This window comes from Sorex fumeus, unplaced genomic scaffold (genome assembly GCF_029834395.1).
Source record: "Sorex fumeus unplaced genomic scaffold, SorFum_2.1 ptg000007l, whole genome shotgun sequence".
Classification (NCBI taxonomy): Eukaryota; Metazoa; Chordata; class Mammalia; order Eulipotyphla; family Soricidae; genus Sorex; species Sorex fumeus.
In genome coordinates, this window is record NW_026606064.1 from 59,642,572 (window position 1) to 59,660,312 (window position 17,741).

A 17,741-nucleotide genomic window follows, 5' to 3' on the forward strand; every position below is an offset into this window, starting at 1 on the left:
GGCCAAATGCAAGGCAAATACCCTACCTGCTTTACTATTGCTAGAGGTTATTTTTTAAAGAGATAAAACAATAGTTAGAAATTTACTGCATGCATGCCACCAAGTACAGGAATGGCCACTATCAACCAGGCCAGGTGGGTAAGTTACCATGGAAACATACACTATCGCTGCCCTTCCCCAGAAGTTCTGGTGTGTTGGCCATAGTCAGCCTTCTTTCCCTGTTAAAGCCACACTCCTAATCTCAAAAGAGTCCATGCATGGGTGTCTGGTTACCACTTTCCCTCTAATCTTGGCAAGCCAAAAGAAAAAAAAGAAGACGTAAACTGGCTTGTCACATTTGAAATATTGCCAACTTTTGATCAGTCCTGTAAAAACTGTCTCTCAGTTAGTCTTTTTAAAACATGTCCTGTGAGTCTCTGTGACTACATGGAGTATCTTTTCCACCTATGATCCCTTGTCATGCTCTGGTCTCCCTGGGGGTGCACCCCTCTTAGGGACCCAGTTCCTAGATCAGTACCACTGTTGCTAATTACAGGGGAGGAGAAGCTGGAAAACTGTCTACACTTGGTGTGAGAAACTGGGCTCCAATCTACTCAGGCCTGCAGAGAGCCTTTGCTGCAGCCTGAGGCACAGTCTAATTGGCTGTATAAATTTACATGTGATTTTAATCAAAAATAGGTGCACATAACCCAACTTCTTGCCTGGGCTTGCTTTTTACAGCACCCAGAACAGTGTCTTCCTCATATGGGTGCTTAATAAGCACCATTTGATGATAATCTTCCTTGTCACGCCTAAGAGCTTCCATTGTGATCTTCAACAATGAAAGCCCTTAACTGTTCAGCTTCCGTCTTACCCTGTAGTAAGGAGCAGGCAGAAGATGACATTCCCCCACTTTGCATGTCCACTCTCCCCTTGGCCCTTTCTTTTAAGCATCCACGAGTGTCATTGTTGGTTTAAATTTGACTTTTGGGGGGTAGAATGTTTTTAAAATCAAAGAAATTAAAATGGGCTTAATTGTTGAGTGTAATTGTTTATTTAAATTTAATTTGGGGGGAAGGGAGATGTTTTTAAAATTTAAAAAAAATGAAAATGAAGTTGTCATTGTGAAAATTGTCCCCTCTCCCCATCCACAGCCCATTTGTGTCCCAGGCGGGAGGGACCCAGGATGCATTTGGAGCTACTAGCACTTTGGGGATATTCATTGCAAAGGACATGATCCAATCACATGCGAAGGAAGAACTCCTGGGGAGATGAATGCCATTACAAATCTTACCCTCGACATGAAACGCCAGTGATTGTTTATTAAATTGCTCTTCAAAGAGAAAACACTGGCAGGCAAGTATCATTAAAATGGAAGCAAAGGAAAATGCTGTAACCTTCAACATGGCACTTTTCTCCATTAACCCCAGACCAATACGACTAGAACCGCCAGTAGGAGCTTCTGGCCTGGAGCCCCATCAATTACCTTCATCTCAGCCCAGGGAGGGGTAATACAAACCATCTAATTTAAGTACTTCCAAACATTGCTATAAGAAAAAAGACCCAAAAAGCCCTTAACTTAACTCCACTGTCTCAACTGCAGTGGAGGACAAATTGCATTATACATGAGTAACATTAAAACATAAAAGACATACCCTCCAGTGAAAACCTTGCACAACTTTCCCAAGTAAGCAGAATTAATCACAGGGAACAATTACCATCCCCAGTCTGAATATTTATGACATAACAGAAAACCCATTTAAAATACTCAGTGGCTCATAATTTTAAAAAGAACTAAAAGGAGAAGGAAAGGCACTCTAAGTTTATGATGGAAAAGGAAAAAAAGAGCACAGTATTTTTCTTAATTCCCCTCGTTATTGGGTGACCCCACACACATCTTGTTTTCCCCTTTCCCTCTAGAATCTCTATACATTTTATCACCACCCTCACTAATGGGTCTACTGCTTAGCCATGGAAAGATACAACATGTTAAAGGCACTAGTGGCCTCTGTTCCCAATATCCCGCAAATCCATTCCAGGTGGTCCCGCCTTCCTTCTGTCTACCCAGTCTCCAGCAGTTATATCACAGACATTTGCACACTGACATGGAAAGAGCACCAGACTGAGTTGTGATAGAGACTAACACAAACCTGAGTACAATCTTAGACATGGCCCACACTTTACTCATCCTTAAGACTTGGGACCAGAAAACACTAGGTTTCCTTGTACGAAATATTGTGTCAATATTTGAATTCTGTGATTCAAGTCATTGATTGAGAATTTGATCCATTCACTCACTCCTATTAGTCCATTTACTGAGTAAGCATGGATTAAGTGGGAAATGTGTGCCCAGCACTGTTCCAGGTGTCAGAATTAAAGCACATCACTTATGGGACTTTCCTTCAACAGTAAAACTAGACACCAGTTATGTAAACCAGTAAACTCGCTAGCATTCATTCCAGTCACCAAGTCTATAGGAAGAATAAAGAAGGTATGCCAGGGGCAAAGAAAAGGTTATTTTGGGGATGATAGTCTAGAATCTGAAAGAAGTAAAGGAATGAACCACAGAAATTGACAAGCTATTTTTAAAAGAGAGAAGACCTTTCTGTAGTTTTCAATATTCCAGAATGCATGATAGAAACACTACATTCTATCTATATACTCGACTCAAATGATTCTGAGCTTTGGGCTAGAACAATAGCCATTTTAAATGGCATGATTGATGATCTCGTTTTTCTATCCAACCTAATTATTCATTTTGATAGACTTAGGATGAAAATCTCTCAAAGGCTTAAATGTTGAAAACTGATTTATAAGTAAAAGTTACTGAGGCTCTAAGTGGTAAATATTTGAGAGGAAATGTATAAGAGTAGATGGCTTTGTCTCCAGGATGGTCCCAAAAAACTTCTCTGTTACCCAAAAATGAAAGAACAACTTAGTTTTGCTTATAGTAACATTACAGCAACTAGCAATCTCTTCAATTTCTCCCTTCATATTCCTTCCCCCTCTCTCCTTACTATTTTTCTAACATACTATGATTCCACCAGAGATTCCAAGTACTGTTCAGGAACTAAGAACACAAATTTGGTGAAATTTTAATCTTGAAAGTTATACTTTTGTGTGAAATGGTATGAAAAGCAGGTTAAGTGTAGGATAAACTTTGGATTTTGGTAACTCATTCTCTTCTTGTTTCCCTATCTTTTCAGGATCCAAATTGTCATACAACAAATTTTATTAAGAAACATTGTGTATCTCTGATTGATGCCAGAAATACCATACAACGTCGGGCCTCAAAGTGCTTAAGGTCTAGGGCCTCCAAGAGTATATGAAATAATACAGATATATACTTGAAGGATAGCACAGCGGGTAGGGCGTTTGCCTTACAAGCGGCCAACATGGCCAACCTGAGTTCGATTCCTCTGCCCCTCTCGGAGAGCCCGGCAAGCTACCGAGAGTATTTGATATGCCAGACACAGTAACAACAAAGTCTCCAATGGAGACGTTACTGGGCCCGCTCGAGCAAATCGACGATCAACGGGAGGGCCTTTACTTTACTTTTACTTATTGGTTAGATTAGGTTTTACAAAATTGTATTAATTAGGATTAAGTTGTGCCATCAAACAATTCAAAAACTTTAGGAACCTTAAAGGTACCAAGGTTTATTTCTTATTTGTATCTGCATCCCCATTGGAAATTATCCTGAGATGAAGACGGGGAGATTTCATAAAAAATCAAGGTAAATAATGGGAGAAAGACATCACCATCTTGAATTCTGTTGGATGCCTTGCCAGAAAGAAAAGAAAGTTCTAGTGGATCTCAAACAGGAAATGAAATCTTTTAGCACAGAAACAATGCACATTGTTTTCTATCCTAACTCATTGACCAGAGAGTCTCAGGGTCCCACCTACCCATAGGGATAAAAAAGTATGTGCCCAGAAGGGAAAAGAACAGGAAATAGTTCACCAAGAGCAATAATGATTATTATAGTCATAAAAGGCCCCAAAGACCTTGTCTCTGGCCTCAAGAAGCTTGCCTGCTAAAACAAAATATGTTTCATCCACAAACTAGAAGTTCTGCCTTCTCCTTAAAGGACAAGTTTAACAATGCCTTGGGGAAGTATAATTATTTAGTTATTTACATCATCGTGTTGAAACCTCTTTTTAATTGGAAAGCATGCCCTCTACGTGCCCTCTATTTCTTCATGGAATGCTTCCAGATTAAATAGGAGGGTGAGAGAAGTAGAGTTCCTATCCCTGAGTAGCACATACTCCAAGATTTTTTTCCATGATCATCAAATTCATTTAACCCTTTGCAAACAACTGCAATGATCTGATCTATGAACTCTCTTGAGAACCTCATCCTAGGGAAGAGGAAAGCACTTGTCTCTCTACCTTCCCCTTACTAGTTAGGCATTCATTCTCCTTGAGATCAGGGGCCGCTCTGTGGAGTATGGAGAGGATTCTAACCTTTCAGAAACCTAGGAAGAGAGCTGGCGTGTAGACGAAAGCAATTCACCAGCACTTCTGGCTCTTGTAATTGGCTCCCAAAGTCAGCAACTGAGCCAGAATGCTCTTCTAATAAATACAGAAACTGATTCAGCTAGAAAGTGTGGCCAAAAAACTGTCTACCCTGCAATAGCAATCTCATATGGGTAAGCCATCCTACTAGGCTGGTCTCTGAGGGACTCCAGATTTTGATTTTGTATTACCAGTTTGATTCTTGTAAAGTTGCTTTGTTCACCAGAGGTTGATTATACAACTACAACCAACTGAAGCTGACCTTCTAAATTATACTGGCCAGCAACTATCTTTCTTTTCCCCCCATGGATTACAACTAAGAATTGCTGTGCCTCTTATTCAGGGTTAAATATCAAAAACAATAGGAGCACATTTTGCTTTGTGAATTCAAAACATTTTGAATACTGAGTGACATTCACATGAACTCTTTCTCCTTGCAATCTCCAGGCCGCCATAGTTATGACTAATACAGTAGTGATTCTCATGGCACCCAAAAGAAAAATAGTTTTCTGATCTTGTCTATTCTCTAGGATGGAACACTCTGAATCTAACTTGCTCACTTTGCCTCAAAAACCTGTCATTCCATTTGCCAACCACCCTCTTTCACTATACTCTCACATTTTTACACATTCTCTCTCTCTCTCTCTCTCTCTCTCTCTCTCTCTCTCTCTCTTTCTTGCTTTTTGGGTCACTCCCGGTGATTCACAGGGGTTACTCCTGACTCTGTACTTAGGAATTATTCCTGGCATTGCTCGAGGGATCATATGGAATGCTGGGAATAGAACCCCAGTTGGCTGTGTGCAAGGCAAACGCCCTACCCACTATTCTATCACTCCAGCCCCACATTCTCTTTTTTAAATGTTTATTATCATGGTTAAAGTTTATGGTATTAATGTACAAAGTTACTGTACCCCTCACTAACAAAGTACTTAAGACTCTCCACTGCCCCTATGTTACCTCTAATCCAGTCTTCATTCTCCCTCACTCTCCCTCACTGCTTGAAAATCAAATAACTCAAGCCTAAGATTTTTGTCATTGTTTGATATAGCTATTTCCTTGTTTTGTCTCTCTATATTCCACAGATGAGTGAGATCATCTGTTATTTGTCCTTCTCCCTCTGACTTATTTTGTTTAACATATCTTCTAGTTCCACTCCCATTACAGCAAATTGTATGATTTCATCTTTTCTTACTGCCATATATTTCATTGTATATATAGAGAGATATACACATATATGCACATACATATGCACATATATGTCACAACTTCTTTATCCTTTCATCTATGTTGAGTTTTGGGGTTGTTTCCATATCCTGATTATTGTACTAAGCACTTCAATAAAATAGTTGCATTGCATCTTTTCTGATTAATGTTTTTGTGTTTGGGCCAGGTGAAAATGATCATCCTCACCAGAGAAATGCATATAAAACAATGAGATATTGTATCACACTTGTGAGAGTGGTAGATATCAACAGACTAGAATCAACCAGTGTAGGCAGAATGTGGTGAAAAAGGAAAATCCATTCACTGTTTGTGGGAATGTGTCTGGTTCAGCCTCTATGGAAGGCAGTAAGAAGATTCCTCAGAAAAGTGAAAACAAAACTCCCATACAACCCAGTGGTCCCACTTCTTGGCATCTACTGCCAAAGCAAAGGAGCACTCATTTGACAAATTCTTCACCTGAAACTCCTCTATTTCTAATTTTCAGGCCCCTGCCATCTTTCCAGCTGACCTCCTGAATCCTGGTAACCTGACAGTTACTCTGTAGCAATCCAAACAAGCTTCAATCCAGACATGCTTCAAGACAGTCAGATTCTGAGTCCAGACTCTGCTCTCTGCACAGTAGAGTTGAACTCTCTGACATCTAGGTTCCACCATCTGAGAGTGGGGACAATGTGAGGCTCTATGTTAAAGTTTCTTTTGATGATTAAATATAATAATCAATGTGAACAGCCTTCCGATAGTACAGGCACAAGGCAAGCCACACCATTGAATCCCTGGTGTGATTATTGGTGTTAATCATGGCTTCCTTTTCTTTCTAAAAATATTTTTAACTATTCTTTATTGTTTGGCTTATAATACTATTAATAATGGTTTCTCATGGACATAATTCTCATACCCTTCACCAGTGTACCCATCTCCCTCCCTCAAGAGTCTAACGCCTACCTCTCACTTGCCCCTCAACTTAATTATGTGTGTCGGTTTCCCCATTATGTTGCCTTTTCATCTTTGTTGTTATCTCACTGTGTATTTTTTGGGGGGGTCACACCCAGCAATGCACAGAGATTACTCCTGGCTCATGCACTCAAGAATTACTACTGGTGGTGCTCAGGAAACCATATGGGATGCTGGGAATTGAACGCGGATCGGTTGTGTGCAAGGCAAATGCCCTACCCGCTGTGCTGTCACTCCAGCCCCTCACTGTGTATTTTTAATCCCACATACAAGAGAGATCATATCTGTCCATTTCCTTCGGATGGGCTTTGCTCAGAATGATTCCTCTTGTTTTATCCATGTTGCTACAAATGTCATGATTTTATTCTTTCTTAGAGCTGCATTGTATTCCATTCTGCAAATTTACCACAAGTTCCTAATCCATTCATCTATAGCTGGGTATTTGGGTTGTTTCCATATTTCAGCTACTGCACTAAGTACAGCAATGACCATACTTGTGCATAGGTTCCTTTCAATTAATGTTTTGGTTTGGGGGGAGAGATGCCAAGAAGTGATATTGCTGGATTACACGGGAATTCAATTCTTATTTCTCAACACTCCTTATTCCCTCCTTCTCTACTTTTTGTGCTACATTAATTTCTGATATTTTCAAACTTGAATAAGTTTTCGCTTAATTCACTAAACCTTCCTCCTGAGTCTCCACAGGAGAGAAAACAGTACATTCTAGCATCATTTCAGTGCGGATGGGGGAAGCAGACTTTGTGGAATGCCCCAATCAACACTCTGCCCCTATTCAAAATTTTCCTTGCACAGCTCAGCAGTAAATACCCTGAGAACTTCCACATAGGACACTGTCTGTCCCCAAACTTTCCTGGGGGCCCTGAAATGAAGTGAAGATGGCTACATGGTGTCCTCTCTACTTGAAGGTGTGCCTGCTGGGAACCAGGGCACTGGAGGATATGCTTTGTATGCAGGAGCCCTTGGCCTGATCCCTGGATACTGCAAGAACCCTGCTCACAACCTGGAGCAGAGGAAAGAGTCATACCTCAGAAAATCCCTTTTAATTGATTTCTTCCAAATGTCACTCCAGTATACTCCAGATTTGTTCCAAATTTAGAGGCATTTAGGAGAATCAGTTCAACTTTATGACACTGATGTCTTTGCTTAAAGATCTTTAATGAAGTCATTGTTCTTATTCACAACAGAGAAAATCAGAGCAATATCTCATCTGGATTTCTCTGAGTATTACCGGCAGCAAAGAGCTTGCTCAGGGAACACCATCCACACAGCCTCCTGGGGGCGGCTGGAGAGGTGAGAGAGGGACTTGTCTATCACTCTCTCCTGTCTCACCCTCTGCCAGACCTCCTTGGACCATATCTGTGCTACTTACATCTATGCAAGTGGACACTAGCTCCGAGGCTAAGTAACCAAGCAAATCCCACTGATGAATTGAAATCCCCAGGGGATCTGAGTTACTCCTTTGCAGCATACAGCTTCCAAGAGAATTGCAATAAGAGGGAAGCTGTTGGAACCGGCTCCAAAGGCCACTGTCATTTGCATCCTGCCAGTGGGGATCTCTGGGCCCAAAGTAAAGCAGAAAACTTGACATAAGGCAGGTCTAATCACAGTGCACTGGCAGAGACAGGTCAAACGTACATCCTGCAGGATTCCTCCTGACCCGGGAACTCCCCAGCTCGCGGAGCCCTGTGGTCCGCCAATTGACTCTGAGAAACCACACACAGCCTTCATTTCTGCACTTCCTGTCTTTCTGCACCTCAAAGTTGTCCCGACCGCATTAACCTAGGAGATGGGGAAGCTGAGCTGGGTGGCACCCTGCCCTGATTTACACGTCTGAGTATCGGGGATGGCTTTGCTAGGCTGGCTCTGGAATTGGGCAGCATTTCCTGAAACGAAATGGTGGTTGGGCAGAGACCTGCCAACGACCTCCGGGGGCACAAACTCATGAATACGCGGGCTTGTTGCTACTTCTCACTGCGGAAACCTCCCGTTAAGGACAGCGGTTCCCTCTGAGTGCACAGCCCAGTCCCACCGCCTTATTTCCCTTGGCCAAGCCCTCACACTGGGGCAGTGTTTGCTCTGCCCCACCAGCCCTACTCGCAGGGTCTGTGTTGCACTGTGAGCGCGCATGAGCGCACACACACACAGACGCGCGTGCACACACGCACACACACACACACACACGGCAGGAAAGGCAGGAGGGGAGAGCTACTCTGACCCAGGCCTGCTCCAGAAGTCTCCAGCAGACAGGCCTGCATCTCAGCAGAGCTTGGTCCCCTGTCTTTTCCAGATTGAGAAAGGAGAGGAGAGAAAGAAAGAGAGAAAGAGAGAAAGAAAGTAAAAGAAAAAAGAAAGAAAAAAGAGAAAGAAAGAAAGAAAGAAAGAAAGAAAGAAAGAAAGAAAGAAAGAAAGAAAGAGAGAGAGAGAGAAAGGGAGGAAGAGAGGGAGGGAGGAAGAGGGGGAAAGAGGAAGGGAGGGAGGAAGGGAGAGGAGAAGAAGGGAGGGGGAAGGAGGAAGGGAGGACGGGAGGAAGGAAGGAAGGAAGGAAGGAAGGAAGGAAGGAAGGAAGGAAGAGAAAGAAAGAAGAGGGGGGCTTCCTTCTTCCCAGGTGGCTGCCTTAGATGACGGAGGGGCAGGTGCTTGTGCTCGATGGCCGAGGCTATCTCCTGGGCAGCCTGGCCACCATCATGGCCAAGCAAGTGCTGCTGGGTAGAAAGGTAGTGGTCGTCCGGTGTGAAAGCATCAACATTTCTGGAAATTTCTACGGAAATAAGTTGAATTACCTAGCCTTCCTTCAAAAGCGGATGAACACTAACCCCTGCTGGGGCCCCTACCACTTTCCGGGCCCCCAGTCGCATTTTGGCGGACAGTGAAAGGCATGCTTCCCCATAAGACCAAATGAGGCCAGGCTGCCTTGGACTCGCTCAAAGTGTTCGATGGGATCCCGCCCCCTTTGACAAGAAAAAGTGGATAGTGGTACCAGCTGCTCTAAAGGTAGTTCGCCTGAAGCCCACCCAGACGTTTGCCTATCTGGGACGCCTGGCTCATGAGGTTGGCTGGAAATACCAAGCAGTGACAGCCACTCTTGAGGAGAAGAGGAAGGAGAAGGCTAAGATGCATAACCGCAAGAAAATGCAGCTCATGAAGTTACGGAAACAAGCCGAAAAGAATGTGGAAAAGATCACAAAGTTCACAGATGTTCTCAAGGCCCACGGATTCCTGGTCTGCGTGCAATAAACTCAACTATTGCTTCAGAAAGAAAGAAAGAAAGAAAGAAAGAAAGAAAGAAAGAAAGAAAGAAAGAAAGAGAGTGGGGGGAATATGACCCCAATGATGCTCAGAACTTACTCCTAACCCTGAACTCAGGATGTAACTGGCAGTGCTCAGAGGCCCATATGAGCAGCAGGGATTGAAATCAGGTCTGGGTATATACAGGGAAGTGCCTTCCTCTCTGTACTATCTCCCCAATCCCTCCAGGTTGTGTTCTGCCTCTTCTCCATGGAGCGTTAGGGGGGTGAGTGGTCAGGACTCACCCAATCCGAGGGGAGGGGGTGCTCCAGTGTCACCAAAGGAAACCAGGGAAGCTCAAAATCCACCAGCTCAAGGCAGCACAGCTTTGAGGGGAACACGTGAGAGGCTAAGACCTGGGAGCCCTGGCACATTCCTATCTGTGATTATCCTGCCTCCTTCCGGTCTCCCTCCCCAGCAGTGCTGCTGTGACCTAGAACAATGGGCATCAACCACTGGCATGAAGGCCAGGGCTGGCCTGCAGGTGTGGAAAGCTTGAGCACCCCTAACCCACCACCTTGTTTCTAACTGCAGGTCCTTGGACTTTTCTGCAGAAAACAGTGGCCTATCTGCAGGTATAAAATGATTGAAGAAGACTGATCTTGCATAAGGTTTTGGAAAGAGTTTCCACTTGTGACCCCATCTCCCCCGAGAAATTTTACACAACCCCAGCAGTCTTGGTGTATGAAATCAGTAATCAAATCATTTTGTGATAATTAATCAAAAGAAAATTTACAATACCCCCCATATTTAGTTACGGAGTGTGACCCCACAGTTGACCCTGCCAGGTATAGAGAGGGTCAGGCCACAGGCTCAAGAACAAGCCTTGCATCCCATTCATAAGAACCCAGTAGCTTCAGCCTCTGGGCTTATCCAGCCCGATGGATCATTCATCTACATCCAAAATAACTGGTTTGGACCAGGAATGTGACTCAGTAGTAGAGCACAGACTTTACATAAATGAGACCCTAGGTTTGACCCCTAGCACTGCCAATATATTTACTTATTTATTTGATTTACAAAAGGAAACAGGATGTATTAAGACAAGGGGGAGGGGCTTAAGTGGGTTTATCTCCTAGGCCAGCCATATTTCATGGTGAGGGTTTTCTGGATCACTGTATTAAAAAACTGCTGAAAAAAATTTAGTCCATTGGATTGCTGTTGTTTTTTCTAACTTTAGCCATGGATGCAAGATAGAAGATCTTGAAAGGTAAGTTCTATATAACAGCATCTTCAATATAAGAAACTAAGCATTTCACTAGACTGTGTGAAATCTGATTGCTCGCTTTCTGGCTGTGTGATCTTGGGCAAGCTACTTAACTTCTCTCAATTTCAGAAAGCCTTATGGCTAAGTGGAAATCCTTGTAAAGGAGATTCGATTTCACATGCATGTATGCACTAGCCTTGAGCTGTGGAGGCTGGTCCTCCTGCCAGACACTGGATGGCTTTAAGTTCCTCCCTCCTTAGACCCATGTTGGGCAAGGAATGGCTGGTTTTGAGCAGAGTCCTGTCCTTACCGAGAGAAGGCTTGCAGAGATGTGGGCATTAAATCAGTGTTAGGTGCATTCAGGAAGTCAGAAGAGCAAACAGATGAACTGGGGACAAGGGTAACCAATGGAGTTCCCAGTGGATGGCGAGGGAGCAACATGCAGATGTTTCCCAGCTCGAACAGAAACAGCTGTGGCGCATGTTTTTCATAAGGCTCCGGGTGAAGGCCAAGAGCCCAAGACAGACTATGTGAGAGGTGGAGCTGGCACCCAGGCTGAGGCATGGATGGAAAGACTTCCTCTCCCTGAATTCAGTGTCGTCATGTGCCAGCCAGAATCCCTGGCATCCAAGCCCACTCACACACACAGAAGGGACGATGCAGAGAGACACCCTCGCTGGTGCCCATGACCATCTGGTGCCTCCTTCTAGTCTTCCAGGCAGTGTCTAGATTACTAAGGTCCTTTTGTTCAGAGGTGCCATGGTTCCTCCCTCAGGGATGTAAAGGTTCAGCAAAGAGTCACCCATGGGCATCAGAAGATGAGGTGCTGGCATGTGCTGGGTGGTTGAGGGGTTGAGGGACGTAACTGGAACCATATAGTGAGAGAGGGTGAAAGGGGTAATGAGAGAATCTGAGACCAGGGAATAGAGCCCTAAGAGCTGTCAGAACAAAGATTCTCTCTCCTGCCAGTCTCTGAGCATAGAAATGAACTTCTCATTCATAATTTTGTTTCATTTCTGCATTTTGGTCCACACTCATAGGTGATTAGGGCTTACTCCTGACTCCGAGATCACTCCTACTGATGCTCAGGAAACCATATGGACATACCATAAGGTGGTAGGGGAAGGAGGGACCAGGAATTGAATTCAGGTCAGTCTTAAGCAAGAAAAGTGAAGGGTGAAGCCTGCCAGACACTGGATGGCTTTAAGTTCCTCCCTCCTTAGACCCATGTTGGGCAAGGAATGGCTTCACTTCCCCACTCTATAGTCCCGCCAGCCCCACATTCACACATTCACATTTTATCATTTTAGGACTGAGAAGATTCTTCAAACACAAACCAAAAGTCACCACTTTGTGCCTTTCTGGAATGCTGTAAAATATTTTCATTCATTATTAACTAGGAATAATGCCTGCCCCCGCACATGACTGTCCTCACCGGGGCTCCCTGGAGGGGGTGGGGTGGGTTGAGTTTTCTTCCCCACCCCAAACAGAGCCCCTGCAGCTAAAGATCTCCGGAACCAGCCACAGTCATGCTTAAGACTACTCTCCACATGCTCAGATGAGCCTCACGCATAAAGGAACTGTCAGAGGAACCCAGGGACCCAGTGCTGAGACCCAGTGCTGAGATCTCCAAGCCTGTTCGGATCGGGACTGGGCCTCCTCCACTCATATCCCCCATCTTCCAGTAGCTAGGCATTACACCCACCAACTGCTCCCAGCACCTTGCAATTTCATCAACGGCCAACACCCAGAGGCTATAAAACCAAGCTCCCAGAAGCGTGAGGCCACACTTGCAGTTGCACGTCTTCTTATTGTTTGGTTCTCACTCTTGGAGAAACTGGCAGACTACAGAGAGAATCCTGCCCACACGTTAGAGTCTGGCAAGTTACCCGTGGCATATTCAATATGCCAAAACTCAGTAACAGTGATGGGTCTCATTCTCCTGACCCTGAAAGAGCCTCTAATGTGGCACTTACCAAAATCTCAGGGCTAGGACGAATGGAGATATTACTGGTGCCTGCTCGAGGAAATGGATGAACAATGGGACAACAATGATACCGTGATTAACTAGGAAAAGTTAGCAAGAAGTAGTAAGCCCCAAGTCTCTGCATCTCTTTCCAGGAGGAAGGTTGTATTGTTTGGAATCTTCTACTTGGATCCGAATAAGTCTTTAACTCAGATTAATTAAAGAACCAATTAGTCCCAAAAAGGAAGGCCTGGTTGTGGGACTCGGAGAAGGAGGACCAGCTGGCCGAACTGTGCCCTGTTTCATGCACTTCTCCCTTCCCCTTCTCTCTTCCCTTTGGTGCTGTGCTGCTGTTGGTGGTGGTGTTTGGTGGTGAGGAGCTGCTTCATGAATGCTTGGCTGTGCTGCTTGTGAATGTTCAGCTCACCAGAAGTTGTTCTCTTAAATGAAGCACTCAAGCTATGGCTGTGAAAAGGGTCATATCCCTTTTGGGGATACTGACATACCTGGCAGCAGTGAAGCCAGAAATTGCTGTGGCACCAGTTGCAGAGCTGCTGCAGTCACACTTGGTGTTTGTGGGACTCTGGGGATTTGAACTCCTGAGCATTTGCTTGCATAAACTCCTGTGTATTTCTACTGGCTGAATCATGAAATGTTTTCAGAATAATATAGTCTTTTCATAATTGTAAGAAGGCTCAGACACCTATTGGGACAAAGCATCAGAAGTTGTCTTGAATGAATATCTGTCCACAAATTAGTATCATTTGTAGCTTCTTATCAAGAAGCCAAATATTGTATATTTTCAAGTGGCAGGAGGACAGTAGCTTAAAAAGTTGGAATATCAATTATAAAACTCTAAGTCAATAAAATCCACCCATTATGAGCTGGTATAATAAAAGTGCAAAGTGTTCAATTCAAACAGCGTCAACATAGGAGAAAGACTAATTTGCTGCGGGTTGGACTCGGCTAAGTCCTCAAGGAAGATTTGATCTGAGAACCCCTGCAGAGTTCGTTGCAGGGATCCACACTGGGGCATGGGTGCTGAAGATGGGTAGGGAAGGAGAGGGAGTCCAATGTGTCTCAGAATTACATACAAATGTCATGCCTCTGTGTCTTTTTCCAAAAGGATAAGGTCTATCTTCTCTTCCATTGCAAACAAGTCCTTAACTCAAGTTAAAAAACCCATGAGGGGCTGGAATGATAGCACAGCGGGTAGGGCATTTGCCTTGCATGTGGCTGACCCAGGTTCGATTCCCAGCATCCCCTGTGGCCCCCTGAGCACTGCCAGGAGTAATTCCTGAGTGCAGATCCAGGAGTAGCCCCTGTGCATCGCTGAGTGTGACCCAAAGAGCAAAATAATAATAATAATAATAATAAAGTTAAAAATAAACCCATGAATTGCAAAACTAAAGATCCATTTGTGGGACTGGGGAAAAAAAGGATCAGATGGCAGGAAGAAAGATTCATGGTTACAAAGTAGATGAAGAGGAGAGGAGGTTTGAGGTATCATTTGTAGCTTCTTATCAGAGCAAGGTGATAGGTGTGCAAAGCAAGGAGGTAGGTGTGCAGGTGTATGATGTGAAAATCCACTCTAAAATAGTCTGTCAGGTTGCATCGTGAGTATTGGAAATAATGGAGGTGACAGGGTGAAAGCCGCATCTATGGAAACCACATCTAGTCACAGGAAGCAGGATGGAGGAGTTGGAGAGACGAGTTCATCTATTGTAACCACATGGAGCTACTGATTGTAAAAACCCTTTTCTCTAATAGGACAGACAATAGTGATTGTTTTTCAGACTTGCGGTCGCACATGATGGGAAGGGGACCCCAGAGCCTCCTGCCTGCCACTGTGCCGAGGCCTCCTGTGTCTTGGGCTGTGTGTGGCAGCCATTAAGCAGCCCTCTCTGGGTCCCAAATCCTCCTTCTGTGCTCTGCCCTTGAGGCTGGGGCCGGATGCTGCAAACCACATTTCTGCATGGCCATCTGCTCTGTGTTAGGTTCCACTAAACGGGGCCAGGGAAGAGGAGGAAAGCATCCCTTCCTGTCGGCTTCCTAGTCACGTGACCACCCCCCCAAGCAACACTACCCTAGTTTTCTCTCCACCCCCACCCCACCCCCACCACTGCATTTCCTTCTGTAGCAGTAGCAGAACCAGCCGACAGTTTGATTTCCTAGCGCCCGCAGAGCCAGCCTCAGCACCTCCCCACAACAGAGTAACCCACACCAGCAGGAGCCAGGGTGCCAACCCTTGGCCCTCTCCCAAACTCAGAGATACCATCTCCACAGCACCCACTTCCAAGCTCGGGTTTCCCAGTTTTCAAATCAGGGCTTCTTTCTTCCTGTCCTGGAGATGTTCCCAGCCATCACTGCTTCTGGGATACCCCAATGCAGTGTTGCTCAACCACTATGGTCCCTGAGGAGGGTCCCCTGGGCGTTCCAAGGGGGTTCACAGGCAAAAATTAAATATACGGCGGGAGAGGGGGCAATAGCATGAGAATAAAAGGGCAACTGTGAAGACAGAGGAGCCCCAGGAAGGAAAATGTATGTGTCCCTAATCCCACCCCCTCCCAATTTCCATTCACTCATTAATCATCTCTGATTTGTACACAATTCTGTCTAGAACTGTCTAGTAAAGTCACTGGCACAGTTTCTTCGTCTTGCTTGGTGCCAGAAGCCTGAGAGCACTGGCAGAAGAGCACTGAGTCACTTGGCCCCTAAGAGGACAAGAATGGGATATTTCCTCTAACGGACAATGAAAGAACATGTGGAGAATGACTGTTTCCCCTTATCTTCTCTAATAAAGTTTCCATCATGCACGGACACATACAGATATACATGGAAGAGTTGTGAGAATATTTGGTCTGAAAGATCTTTTGAAATGTCTAGAGACTAACATGATGCAAGTATTAACAGACCCCCACCATATCCCCGGGGATATATTCCAAGATACCACCATCCCACGGATGCCTGAAATCTTTGATAATAGAAAACCCATATCTACTGGGTTTTTTCCCTTACATACAAGTTGACTGATACAACTAATAATGATAACTAAAGGTTAACAAGAAAGACTAATGGTATAACTAAACGTTTGTAACCAGAGACTATAATAAAAGTGACAGGAATGTGATCACTCTCTCAATCTATCTTATTGTGTTTCATATTTTCAGGCCAGGAACAGAATCCTCAGAAAGTAAGCAAGTAGATAAAGGGGAATAAATACTGCATCTTGTTAATGCTCTCACATCTAAGGAGCTGATCATAATCCTCTTTATAGCTATGAAGCGAGACACTTTGATGAGCCTTTGATGAACAATAAGTTTTTCATCAGCCTAGACTTCAAAGCAACAACCAAAGCATTCTTACCATCATGTCATTTTTCTACACATAAGCATGCGCGAGTGCACGAGCACACACAAACACACACACACACACACACGCACACAATTACTTCTTGTCTCTCTGTTCCCTTTAAGACAGAAAAAAAACATCATTGCTAATGAGTTGCTCTTCAATTCTGGTTCACATTGATGAAGAATTTGTCTTTCTTTTGGTAAGAGATGAAAACTGGTTTTTAAAAAAAAAGACCTTTCTTTACCCATCTCTCAAGATGCTTAAGCTCCCAAAATTTCTTGCAACTTCTAGCAAGAACCTGACCAGTCTAAAGGTCATTTCTCAGTTTATTTCCTCTTATGTCACCTCTCACCTTTAGGAAGCGATGCCTTTGGGCTGGTTTATGCGCTGCACACCTTGTTATCATCAGGTCATGTCAGGAAGGCCAGCCTGGTGGCCTTTGACACTTTGTGCTTGAAGACAGAGCCCTAGAAGAGAGGAAGGACGGTGATGGATGGTTAGGAGCTTTGAAGGGCCATAGCCCAGTGTGGGAAAATTTACTCATCCGCTTGCTCCTGCCCCCACTCCTAACACTTGTCTTTCTCACGTCATAACTGGAATCTTTCATTCACAGCTCCTGGGTAAGGCAGAAGAAATGTTCCAGAATCAAAGCCCATAGAAATGGCAACAGCGATTGTAAGAGAGAGTTTATTCAACCAAATGCTAAGTGAAATTTTTTTGTTGTTGTTCTTTCCCTTCTATTAAAAGCACGTCTCCATTTCCACCGAGTTAATAAAGAAATTCGATGCACAGACCTTCTAAGCTCTCTGGAGCTGATGCCCCTGACAGGTTAATAATTATGAGTGCCTAGCAGCTATAGCCATTCTTAGTATGTGCCAAGCATTGTGCTAAGCACCTTATTCACTATCTCTCATGTAATCCTTCCAAGAATACTTACATTAGGTATTATTATCCACATTACACAATAGCAGAGCCAACATTTAACCCAGGTCTGTTAGATTCTGTAGTTCATATCCTCACACATCAGGGTTAAAAAAGGATCAGTGGTAAGTTGTATAATGAAGTAACCAGTTACATGCTGGGCACAATTTGGCCTTAACATTTCTCTCTCCAGAAGCAGGAAGCCTATTAAGCAAATGTAGTTTGGCATGGTGAATTGGGAATCACTGGAGATATTTCATTCAAAGAGCTGCGTGCTGAATCACAGGGAAGATGTTACTGAAGAAAGGGTTTGGTA

At 44.1% G+C, this 17,741-nt stretch overlaps 1 pseudogene; it reads left to right on the top strand.

Annotated features, from left to right (window-relative positions):
* The first annotated feature begins 9,308 nt into the window (after positions 1–9,308).
* Positions 9,309–9,926, top strand: LOC130016421 (60S ribosomal protein L13a-like; annotated as a pseudogene).
* Positions 9,927–17,741: the final 7,815 nt, after the last annotated feature.